The sequence below is a fragment of the Eurosta solidaginis genome, chromosome X (genome assembly GCF_040869045.1).
Source record: "Eurosta solidaginis isolate ZX-2024a chromosome X, ASM4086904v1, whole genome shotgun sequence".
Classification (NCBI taxonomy): domain Eukaryota; kingdom Metazoa; phylum Arthropoda; class Insecta; order Diptera; family Tephritidae; genus Eurosta; species Eurosta solidaginis.
This window is the reverse complement of record NC_090324.1, coordinates 203,135,426-203,147,653: the sequence shown is the minus strand read 5'-3', so window position 1 is coordinate 203,147,653 and position 12,228 is coordinate 203,135,426. Positions and strand designations below refer to the sequence as shown.

Here is a 12,228-nt window from a genome sequence, read left to right as displayed (position 1 = left end):
GTTTATTTCGTATCCTTCTGCCAGTTCTTCCACGCGTTCTATGAACCCTAGAGGATCCTTGCCCCCGTCGTATTTTAAACCCCATTTTCTTACCCGGTCCATAGTGGTTGCGTATGTGCCTGGCTGTTGCATCGCATATAGTGGTGGTTGTGGGACCTCGTGTTGGATGGGTGCGCCGGTTGTATTCTCGTCATCCGTTCTCGTAGCGCTTGGAGATGTCGAACGACTACTTGCCTGTGGTTTGTTTAGATTAGATGTCGTCCTTGCATGTTGTAGAGCTAGTTCTGTAAGCCGATCACGCCATTTCTCGTTGTCCTTTTCTGCCTGTACGAACGCCGCCAATCGCTTCCTTAGTTCGTCTACCGTTCCCGTATCATCCAGCTCGAACTCCGAGTGGTAACTTACCAGCTCCTCTCGGGTCAGATAATATAACCATGATACCTTTACCATTTTCTTATTTGCGTATCCTTTCCTTGTTAGTTTGTGTGCTTAGCCTTCGTTGTTTTGCTTTCCGTGTATCCTTGTTACCTTCCTTTATGTAAAGCCTTGATAATTTCCTTGATCTTCCTTAAGTCTTCTTGGGTGCCATATGTGTTTTTATTTATAAGCCTTCTCGGGCGCCATATGTGACGGACTAATTCCTGCTGAGGTATGCCCAGTCCGTCCAGGGTTCCTATATTTGGTGGGGGAACCTATTCCGATGAAAATAAATAGACAAAGGAGTTCTGAAAACGTTATAAAGTTTATTTAAAAAAAAGGATCGATATCCTTAAGAGCTACTCCTATTCTTTGTCCCTGTCTAAATAAGAGTAGCTGAGGTAGAACCCCTCTGCTAGCTCTCCGTCAGTTGGAGTAGAAACCTCCTACTGAATATAAAATAATTCACGAAATGAAGTGGAAACCTTCAGGTCGTGTTGGTCAGTGGTAGAAGCCCACTGACTCGTATGCCTATCTCCTAGCTTCTGATCTTACAAGCTAATTTGCCGCCCTTATATACGATTTTGTACGCCTGTGGACAGTTATTTCCTAAAAACAATTCATTGTAATAATTTCTCAGTTATAGAATTATGTAGGACTGCACGCAGGCAGTCAGTAGTTTTACAATAACAATTATAAAAGTTGGAAATGCAAAAATCGAATTCTAGTTTAACGCTACTTTCGCTGTATTCTATTGGTACATACATACGCTTACATGCTAACATGCGTTTTCCCTCTTTCCATTATCATACATATGGTGGTACATCGATATATATACATATATGCATATTTTCGATCATGTATGACGATCCGCTATCCCGGCATTTCATATACCAATTTTAGGGAGCCCTAATATACATAGCGAACAATGTGCCAAATCTCGTACGTACGCTTGTTGTATGCCTGCCGTGTTTTCCAGTCTTTGCTTTACCTATCGAATTCGATCATTTGTGTTTATGCGTATGTTCGCTGTCACTTGGTTTTGATGGTGCGTTGGCCTCGTTTGATGCTTTCGGCTTCTGCTTAGCGCGTGCGTTGGTGTGTCGTATGCTTGTACGTAAGTATGTAGAGAAAAGTCCCAATTAGTAGCGGCGCTTAGTTTGGCGACTTTTACTGCTGATCTTTGTTTATCCAAATTATTATGTTTGTATTTGTGGCTGAGTGCATTGGATGCGCAAAGGGTTGGTTGACCGGCACAATTTTATGTTTTGTGCATTTCCATTTTCCTTCCAAATGTTTTAGTGTATGTTAGGGTGACCTATATTTGAAACTTATGTGGGCGAAAAATGTAAATATTGTGCTTGCGTGCAAAAGTGCGCAAGTCTGGTTTATCCTTCAATTTAGTAAATAATAATTCAATATGCGACCGCATGTATTTGTTTTGACGTGTAATTCATAAAGGTATAATTCATGTCATAAAAATGTATAAATGTTAAATTCAGAGTTAAATTCAATTCTTGTATAACATGTATGTAAGAAAAATGAAAAATAGGTATATGTTGTGAGGGTACAAAACCCTCGGTTTTGGGGTCCTCACAATATACAACTAAAGGCCACTCCCTTTTAAAACCCTCATTAATACCTTTAATTTGATACCCATATCGTACAAACGCATTCTAGTCACCCCTAGTCCACCTTTATGGCGATACCTATAGAACTAATGTCCACTACCTTTTAAAATACCCATTAACACCTTTCTTTTGATACCCATATCGTACAAACACATTCTAAAGTCACCCCTGATCCACCTTTATTGCGATATCTCGAAGAGGCGTCCACCTATAGAACTAAGGCACACCCCCTTTTAAAATACTCATTAACACCTTTCATTTGATACCCATATCGTACAAACACATTCTAGAGTGACCTCTGGTCCACCTTTATGGCGATATCCCGAAATGGCGTCCACCTATAGAACTATGGCCCACTCTCTTTTAAAATACTCTTTAATACCTTCCATTTGAAACCCATGTCATACAAACACATTCCAGGGTTACTCTAGGTTCATTTTGCTAAATGGTGATTTTCCCTTATTTTGTCTCTAAAGCTCTCAGCTGAGTATGTAATGTTCGGTTACACCCGAACTGAGCCTTCCTTACTTGTTTTAATGTTAATCTATCTTTTTATTGGTGGTAATATTTAAGAGCTTAAAAGTTTCAGCTATTTCCTTCTTGTTTTTAAATTGCTTACCTCCCCGTTTCCTTCTTCTTTGTATAATCGGAGGAGTTTTAGGAATTTCTACCTTTTTGTTAAGCTTATTCCGTCGCCGATATTCTTCTATGGTAATCGGTGTCGGACCTTGCTTTTCAAGTTTACTTTCCTTTAGAATCTCTACTGATATTTTAATAAAATTTTTTATTGTGTTTTCACACTTTTCGAATATCTTATGAAATTCTTCTTCCGTCTTTATGTCATTCATATCAAGGGAGTAACTGAAACTCTTTCTATTTTTTTTTTGTTAAGTTTAATTGGAGAGGTGAAAGAAATATTTTATATTATACTTTTTCAGAATGTTGATTCTAATTTAAAAAAAATTCCTGACATTTTGAATTTTAGTTTTTAATTATTTCTTTTTACATTTTAAATTTTAAGATTAAGTTATTTTTCCGAATTCACCTAGTTCTAATTTAAAAAAAAAAAATTCCTAATCAAAAACAAAATTTTTTGCTAATGGTTTAGCGTCCATAATGCCGCTCAATTGATTGTAAAATTTAAGGTATACTTAAAAAAATTGCGCCAACATGCTGCCAGTCTAATGTGTAATTTAGTGGTGCTAGTCCAATTTTTTCCAGCTCTTATGCTGCCTGTTGTTAATTGCCTTTTGCGTCTAATCCACTCTGATTTTAGGCATTTGCCAGTCATTTGTTGTCGAAATCAATGGCCCAATTGGATGCAATGCGATTTATTTACTTCATATGCACTGTTGGTTTCGTCTTCTTTGATGTGCTCCTTTATGGTAACCAGTTTATTCCGTTGACAGAATTTATTTCCTTGCCTGGTGTCAGGATAACGTTTTTAACTTTTAAAACTTGTAGGGTCTCCTTTCAGTTGGATCCTTTTGAAACTCATTCTGGTAACGTGTAGATTATTATATACATATAAGGGATGCTGTTAATGAGGATTGCAATCCTGAAAATATAGGTCAGTTAGTAATTTTGCTGTCTTCATTTACTGGATCGCCTCGATATTTGCATGAACGTACACAAGACGCCCTCTTATATGTTCGTCATTATGGAAGGCCTGACTTATATTGACTTATTATGAGCGCCGTGACATTGTGTCAAGAGTATTCCATATCAACCCAGCAAAAATCTTGTGACCAAAAACGCACACATTCACTTGAGTTTTTTGACAGCCACAAATACACCGAGTGTGCATTTGAAAATTCGGAGCATAGAGTTCAGAAAATGAAATATCATGATCAAATATTTATTTTATATATATTATCTCACTCTTTTTCTCACATTATATCCATTTGAATGGTGAAATTTGAAAATTGTCAGCGGGAGGTGCGCGCCATTTTATTTCTTCGAAGTGCTAATTCCAACTGTGATTTCATCTGCGCGTAACCTCAGCGGTGGAAAAATTTATAAAATCAAAAAATTCTGCGGAGGGACCCACTTAAAAATCAAATATTCCGGTAAGGATAATATAATTCTTTCTCGACAAAATCATTTTGTGTTAAAATAAAAAATAGAAGAGACGATCTATGCCGAGCTTTCCTCCAAAATTTGTGACGTGTTCCATTTTATACTACAAATTGGCTTCCCAACACTGTGGATGTGCTTCCATACGTGGCCCCTCGATTTTGATACGTTTGTGGCAATTTGAATTCATGTATGTAGTATAAAACTATAATGCATTACAATTGTTTGAGCGGCATATGTGCGCTAGTGCTTCTACAGTTGCCGCGTGTAAGCGAAGCCTTCAACGTCACCGTTGACGCATAAAATGAATGCTTTTTCGAGAAGGTGGAAGGCGGCACAAAATTCGGTGTAACATTTGAAATTATTGAAGGTGGTTTCCTGGATAATTCCGTATAATGTATGTTAATACAACTAATATATTTCAAATATTACTGATGACTATTTTTGTATTATTTTCTTTAGCAACCGCCTGCTCCTGGTACTGGTATATAGTTATCAACAGCCGCAACAGTATGATCAAGCCCAACGCCGTTTAGATCCTGAACAGATGCCAAATCCGATAAGCGTTTTCATTGAAAATCAAAATAGCGCTGGTGGTGCTTTTGTTACTAATGAACAGGGTTTACTACCACCATTGGTGACCACAAAATATGTGGTACAAGATCAGGGTAACTCCTCGCCACGTTACGTTAGATATTGATATTCGAAATTAATGTTTTTTGGCAATTACATTGGTCTTTCTTGTTTGCAGGTCCTCTTTGTATTGCATACCTTCAACAGCTGATTTATTAAAAACAACAGCTTTGTCCTTTACACTTACCATCTCACCAATGGCACGCACGGTTGAGGGTGAATATGAGCCACCCATTGTAAATTTTGGTGAATTGGGTCCAATTAGATGTAATCGTTGCAAGGCTCATATGCAATTTGTAGATGCTGCTCGTGGTTTCCAATGCCTTATATGTAAAGTAACAACAGATGGTAAAAAAATCTTTCACTTTTACTTGTGTTCATTGATCCATATTTTTTCTCAACAGTGCCAACTGAATATTTCCAACATTTGGGCCACACCGGACAGCGTGTCGATAAATATAAACGTCCTGAACTTGTATTGGGTACATATGAGTTTTTGTGTAAAAAATTTTTGGGTACCGATAGCTCTCAAGGTAAGCCTCAACTCATATCCAACATGAATGCCTCGCAATCAATTGTGGACGCTGTACGCACTACATTGAGTCCACGCAGTATGGACAAGCATCTTGTTGATTCTAGTGGTAAGGCCACAATTTCAAATGATGGTGCAACCATTCTGAAGCTATTGGTAATTGTGCATCCAGCCGTAAAACTCTAGTCAACATCGCCAAATCTCAAGATGCTGAGGTAAGTTTTTTGTTATATTAGAATGTGTAGAACAAAAATGTTTCTCTTATCAGGTCGGCGATGGCGCCACTTCAGTAGTACTTTAAACAGGTGAAATCTTAAAACAAGTTAAGCCGTATGATGAGGAAGGCGTGCATGCACGTATCATCATTAAAGCTATACTTAAAACATTACAATTATGCATGACCAAAATATGGCACGGCTGTATATGTAGAAGCGCCAATCAAAGGAACAACAACGTGCTTTATTCGAAAAATGCGCTGCCACAGCAATGTCCTCCAAACTTATTCATTAACAAAAAGATTTCTTTTCTAAAATGGTTGTGGACGCTTTACTTTTCTTTGATGGACTAAAGTCATACAAAAAATATAAAATCGCAATATTAAATATAGAACTGGAATTGAAGGCTGAGCGTGATAATGTTGAAGTACGTGTTGATAAATGTCAAGAATATCAGAAAATTGTTGATGCTGCATGGCGTATTATGTACAATAAACTAGCTAAGTAAGGCACCAATGTTGTGTTATCTAAACTACCAATTGGTGATGTTGCTTCTGTGCTGTTAGTGTTCCAGAAGAAGATTTGAAACGTACAATGCAAGTTTGTGGTGGTGCTGTTATGACTAAAGCTAATGATATTAATTCAAGTGTTTTGGGTCAATGTGAAGAACGTCATGTTGGTGGTGAACGTTTCAACATTTTCTAAGGTTTCATAGTGGGTTTGACATTGATTTTATTTTCATATTTTTTATTTTTTAAAGGTTGCGTTAATGCTAGAACATGTACATTATGTACATGAACAATTTTTGGAAGAAACTGAGCTTCGTTACATGATGCTATAGTGATTGTGCGGCATACAATTAAACATGATTCTGTTGTTGCGGGTAAGTCAAAATAAAAATTGAAAAAAATGTTTAATCTTAGATTGTTAAGTAATATTATGAAAAGATTGTGTCCAAATCCGGAAGAAAAAACTATAAAATTTAGTGAAATGATAATTATTGCTTTTGGTTGTTAGTTTTGAGGCATCGTCTTCGAGTGCCTTCTGATGTTGTTGTCGCGATAGTTTGCTCCCCGCAGGCTTTGCGGAGTGTTATCGATGTGTTGGTCCTTTGCCGGATACAGATCAGGTACGCTCCGGTAACACAGCTCCATTAAGGTGCTAGCCCGACCATCTCGGGAACAATTTGTATGGCCACATTAAACCTTCAAGCCATCCCTCCCTCTCCACCCCAAGTTCCATGAGGAGCTTGGGGTCGCCAGAGCCTCGTCTGTTAGTGAAACAGGACTCGCCGCTCGAAGGTGAGGTTGACAATTGGATTTGGCGAAGCTATATATTGCGCTGGCAATCTGAAATGGTTGCGCTACACAACCCCTTGAATTTGGTATTTTCTTCGCCTCTTACGACAGGCATACCTACCGCGGGTATATTCTAACTCCCTAACCCGCTGGGGGTAGTGCCTTCTTCGTATCTTTTGCCAACTACCTGTAAGGCGTTAAACGGATCAGTAACGTCGCCGTGGACTTGTTCAGTGTAATGTAGCTCAGCCTTATCACAAAACAATCAAAACATGTTTGTACACCTAAGTAAACGAGGGACTCAAGGGGTTGATACGCGACAAAGCTTTATAGCTTCAGAGCTTCCGCAACCCAATTGTAAACCTCATCTATGCGAGAGGAATCCTGTAACAAATATGAATGTATCACACACATATTTAGCAGACGAGGCTCTGGCGACCCCAATTTCCTCGAGGAACTAGGGGGTTGGGCGGGATGGCTTAGAAGGTTTAATGTGATCATATTAATCGTTCCCGAGATGGTCGGGCTAGTACCTTAATGGTGCATTGTTACCAAAACGTCCCGGATCTATATCCAGCAAAGGATCACCACCATCGATAACACTCCCCAAAACCTTCGGGGAGGGTGTTGTTGTTGTTCAAGTGAAGTAAAGGTGGTAGGATATTCTTTCCACGGACTGTAGTCAAATTATCTTTGCACAGGAGAGCCACATGTTAAAAGAAATAAATAAAAATACAGCGATTTTCTATTATAATTAAATGTTAACAGAGAAATCTGTTATTTCAAGCGCTCTACGAATGTATTTTTCGATAATACAGCTTATTTATCTTAAATATTTATCAATCAGCCTGTGAAATATTCTGTGCAGCACTAATTAGAGTATCATGTATATATTTTGCCGATTGCACATGAACACGTGCAACATTAAGGTATGTAGAATATGTCATAGGTCAACCAGGGGTGTCTTGCATATTGGGTTCCATACGTGCTGCTACAGCGCTAGGTAAATAATGTTATGCCGATGATAATTGTTGCATGCATTGTAGGTTGTTTATAATGTAATTCAATTTGACAATAGGCATAAAAATCTTCCAACTGTTTTTCAAATATTCTGCATGTCGCGCATCATGCATCACGTTTAAGATTATCTGCTAAATTATGTTCTTGTAATGCCAATGCGCCAGTACTTAGTGTAAGGAGTAGTAATTCCCGAAGTGGCGAAAGAAGACTTTTGACCTTATAATGTTGTCCATTTTTTCAGCTTGCTGTTGCTGTTGTTGTTGAGGAGCATTTCAAACTTGAGATTGCATTTGTTGTTGTGGTGATGCTCGCATCATTCACACAGACGGAACTCCAGGTTGTATCATTGGATTTGGCCCACCACCTCCGGCGATGTTCATTTCTTGCATGCCATGCATGTTCATATTGGGATTCATTGATAACCCGTGGCGGTTCTGAGAGCAGTATTTTGGCAGGCCTGTAGCTTCTTCCAGTAGAGGTTTACGCCGATTACTTTATCGGCGGCGGCGGCGTAGACTTGGTAAAATATCGGCGGCGGCGGCGAAGTCAGCGCGCCGGCTGACGCCGTCGTACTTGGTAAATAAATTTTGATCTCCACAAGTTTTTTCAATTACTCTCTGACCTTACAGAAATTTTGAAAAATTTATGGTTCTCAAATTTATATCCAGCAAATTTCTCCCAAATGCTTAGATTTAACACTTCCTGAATTTAAAGATTAAAATGAATATATTTATTGTATAATGACGTTTTTATTCAGATACATCTTGTAAGAACAGCTATTTTATGTCTATATTTTAGGCCACTAAAAATGCCTTTCCAGTATTCATATAAAAAATACCTATTTGAAATTTTCTTTGCAAGATTCATAGTTATTGTGAATAAAAATAATTTTGTTTACGTTGTGCGGGCTGAGCTGTGACCGTTTATTTGTAACAGTAAGGCCAGCAATAGAAAAAACCCGCTCACTGGGTGTACTCGTTGCCGGAATACACAAAACTTTTTGTGCCAACTTAGATAATAGTGGCATTGCAGCAGCGTTTTCCCTCCAGAAATTTGAAACATTTTGGTTTGAAGACAAACTCAACAGCAAATGGCATTCTGCTGATAAATTCATATTTTTTGAATTTGTGGAATACCTCTGCGCAAGCTTCAATATTTTAGAGGAAGGTGGAGAAATATCTTTATCATTATTACCTTCGGTATTTTTTGAGTCACCAATAAGGGATTTATACATTTTAATTAAAAAATTTACTTTCGTAATATTTCTGTTGTTGCAGTAGTCCGTGACACAATCCAGTGTGCTAAAGCGCGGATCCAGCAGCGCTGCGCACACTAATATAGAATTTATTGGAAATCTATAGTCTAGTTTGCTTCTTATATTACTTTTAATTTTTTGAATTAAATGCAACTGTGAAAAGTTTGCATTATTCTCATCCAAATCAATGTCGACGTTCTGAGATAATATTGTCACTATCTCCGTTCGAATAATTAATGCAAGAGAAATAGATGGATATGAATCGCCAGACAAAATGTTCACAGCATCTTTGAATTTTTGTAAAAAGTCCTTCAACTTGTACATAAGCTGTGCTTCAGCTTCTAGTAAAATCAAGTCAGTTTTATTACAGTTTTTCAGCAATTTATTTATTGCGGCTCTTTGAGACCCATGACTATCAAGCATTGACAGAACGCTGTGCCATCTTGTTGCGACCGCGTTTTTTAGAGTGACATTTCTTTTGCCCATCAAACTACCATGTAAGTCATTAGGATTGTTGATTTGCTTATACTTTTCTAACGGAACATCGTCTAGTGGACCAAATCCGTCATCGTAGTCGACCCAACACAAGTCTTCGGAAGCAAGGAGTTCCTCCAAGTTGTCAGTATTTGCTAAAATTTCGTGTTGTATTGTATCACCTTGGCATCTTAAAACATCTGTTTTAAAACGAAGGGCCCTTGCAATACTTTTGCATTTCGCAATTAAGTTGCTTACTTCAGGGACGGAATTATAGCCATCTATAGTAAGCAAATAATGTAGCCCATGCCCAAGGCAGAAATGGTTGTTGATGCACCCTAAATCAATGGCTTTTTTAATGTTACTACCTTGATCAGTGACAACAAAATTGGTTCCCTGCTTTAATTTGAAAAAATCTATTACTTGTTCAAGTTCTGTTAAAATGTTATTGCCAGTGTGAGACGAGATAATGAAAAGTAAATGTAATATAATTTCTTCTTCGAAAATTATCAGTCCACAAATCAAATGTTAGTGCAAAATGTTCCTGGCCAGAGATTTTTTGTCGAACTGTGTTTAAAACGCATTCATAAACGTCATCTAACGCTGTTGTTGAAATGGTTTTGAAATGTGGTATATCACCATCAACTAATACAACTTTGTATTTTTTTAGGAAATCTTTTATTCCATTATTGGAAATTGTATGGAACGGTACTAACGGTACTAAATGTCGTGCCATCCACAATGGCAAGTCTCTTCCCAATAGCCATTTATACGTTTTAAATATTTGGAGCTCATGTGAAGAAGCTCAGGATGCATTATATAAATTTTCAACTTTTGCCCAAGACTGGATTTACAAATAAAAAAATATTAAAGGAGACTTTGTGTGACGGGTATTTACATTGCGGCATGTGTTAGTTGCTTAGGCACATCTAATGTTGCAAGTATAGTGCCCTTTTACGTTTGTTAACCTGGCGATTTAAGAGGCAATTTAGAAGTCCTCTTGCCATGTATTGGAATTGGAACATTCAATTCCCAAAACTGGAAGATTTTTTAGGACATTTTTTAAAAAAATTTGATATGTTAGAACTACTTTCAGAATAGAAATCACGAATATTGTGTTCATTTTTTAAGTTCCTCGTTAGATGACCTGTAGAAACGTTTTTGCTATATGACTGGATCTTGGAACTAAAATATTTGTTACTTGTGAAATAGAAAAAGTACTAGGCTCAAAACTTACCAAGAAAAAATTATGGATGAATCCTCATTTTTCTGTTTTGTTAGACAAAGGTTGCAAAAAACTTTTTCTTTTTCGATAGTTTTTCCAACTATAGCCTCTTCTAACGTTCCGAAAAATTGCCAAACACTGCTTTTACGTCGGCTACTTGCAACTTGTAGTTTGATTATGTAATCCTTCACTGCCTTTTCCATCTGTAAGTTACAGGCCGATAAAGCAGAACGAAAATGCATAAAATTTAAGAACAAATGAGTTAGCTTTTATGCATTTTCACATAATAAACGCTTTCTTACATAACATATTTTTATTATAAGTCTTCATTAATTAAAGATGTTGGTACATCAAACAAAAGCTACTTGCACTATCTACTAATAATAAAATGGGTAATTCTATACGACAGCATGACACTGCTAATACGCGTCCAAAAATATCGAAAGAGGTGTCTAAAGACGCGTATTAATCTCGAGAACAATAATCCGAAGGCGGAAAAGAAAAATTGTATCTCTGTCCAGAGATATTTGCAGTTGAAGTTGGCGATTTTCATGTGATTGTTGTAATCGTACCCACAAAACAAATTGTGAACGGAGAACCCGGACTTGGCATGGCGTAGCCCAGGGTTATTTTTTAGGTAATAGTCTAGTTGAGGGGTCGACTGCTAATACGCTACCAAAAATATCGAGAGAGGTGTCAAACGACCCGTCTTGACATCAGTATTAATAATCCGAAGGCGGAAAATAAAAATTTTAACGCGTTCAAAAGATATTAACAAAAAACCGAAAAAAGACCCGCGGGTACCTCCGAAACCGGGGGTCGGATCCATAGTATTTTTGCGCAGAACACCTTTCTGCGTTGGCGGCAATTGGCCGGCTACCGCCACGGTGATGCACAATTTTTTTGGTGGGTACAACATAACAACAACCACATGGAAATCGCCAACTTCAACTGCAAATATCTTCGGACAGAGATGAAATTTTTCTTTTCCGCCTTCGGACTATTGTTCTCGAGATTAATGCGCGTCTTTCGACACCTCACCCGATATTTTTGGTAGCGTATTAGCAGTCGACCCCTCAACTAGACTATTACCATTTTTTATAAGCGCGGCCGAAGGCCGCGAACGCAGGAAGATGTTCTGCGCAAAAATACTATGGATTTCACCCCCGGTTTGGGAGAGACCCGCGGGTCTTTTTTCGGTTTTTCGTTAATATCTTTTGAACGAGTTAAAATGTTTATTTTCCGGTTTCGGATTATTAATACTGAATTCAAGGCGCGTCGTTTGACACCTCTCTCGATATTTTTGGACGCGTATTAGCGGCTACCGCCACGGTGATATCCTTCTGCGTTCACAATTTTTTTTGTGGGTACAATTACAACAATCACATGAAAATGGCCAACTTCAACTGCAAATATCTCCGGACAGAGATCAAATTTTTCCGCCTTCGGATT

General features: G+C 37.9%; 2 pseudogenes; one reads left to right on the top strand and one right to left on the bottom strand.

Moving 5' to 3' along the window:
• Nucleotides 1-5,277: 5,277 nt before the first annotated feature.
• Nucleotides 5,278-6,209, top strand: LOC137235375 (T-complex protein 1 subunit eta-like; annotated as a pseudogene).
• A 1,432-nt stretch (nucleotides 6,210-7,641) lies between these two features.
• On the bottom strand, nucleotides 7,642-8,238 carry LOC137234143 (mediator of RNA polymerase II transcription subunit 29-like; annotated as a pseudogene).
• Between the last annotated feature and the right edge of the window lie 3,990 nt (nucleotides 8,239-12,228).